Source organism: Arachis ipaensis, chromosome B09 (assembly GCF_000816755.2).
Source record: "Arachis ipaensis cultivar K30076 chromosome B09, Araip1.1, whole genome shotgun sequence".
NCBI classification, from domain to species: Eukaryota; Viridiplantae; Streptophyta; class Magnoliopsida; order Fabales; family Fabaceae; genus Arachis; species Arachis ipaensis.
The window spans coordinates 8282417-8282967 of record NC_029793.2 but is presented as its reverse complement, the minus strand read 5'-3'; positions in this window follow the sequence as shown (position 1 = coordinate 8282967).

Here is a 551-nt window from a genome sequence, read left to right as displayed (position 1 = left end):
TCTTTATTTTTATTTTTTAGTTTTTTATAAAATATAAAAAATACAAATACAAACCAACTATATTCTAGTTTTCCAAAATTAAATTAAGCAAATACATTAATTACTAGTGTTCAATTCAATCAATATATTTTCTCCAACTTATTAACCTTCCAAAATTAAATTAAGCAAACACACTCCACATTAATTACTAGTGTTCAATTCAACTACTAACATCTCTCTCCAACTTAACCCAAAATTAAATTAAGCAAACACACAAATATTAATTATTACTAATGTTCAATTATTTAATCAGCATCTTTCACCAACTTAACTTCCCAAAAGCGCACACACACACACAGTTCAATTCAATCAACATCTTTCTCCATCACTCTTACACTAGTAACTGTGAAAAGAAAATGCCATCATGAACAAACAAAGTCTTCATTTTAACTCTTTATTTTCTAAGCTTTTAAGTTTGACTGATTGTGTGATTATTTCACATCTCCGCGTACACCATAAGCTTTTCACATACTCATAAAAACACTATTACCGAAACCATATTATATTATAAA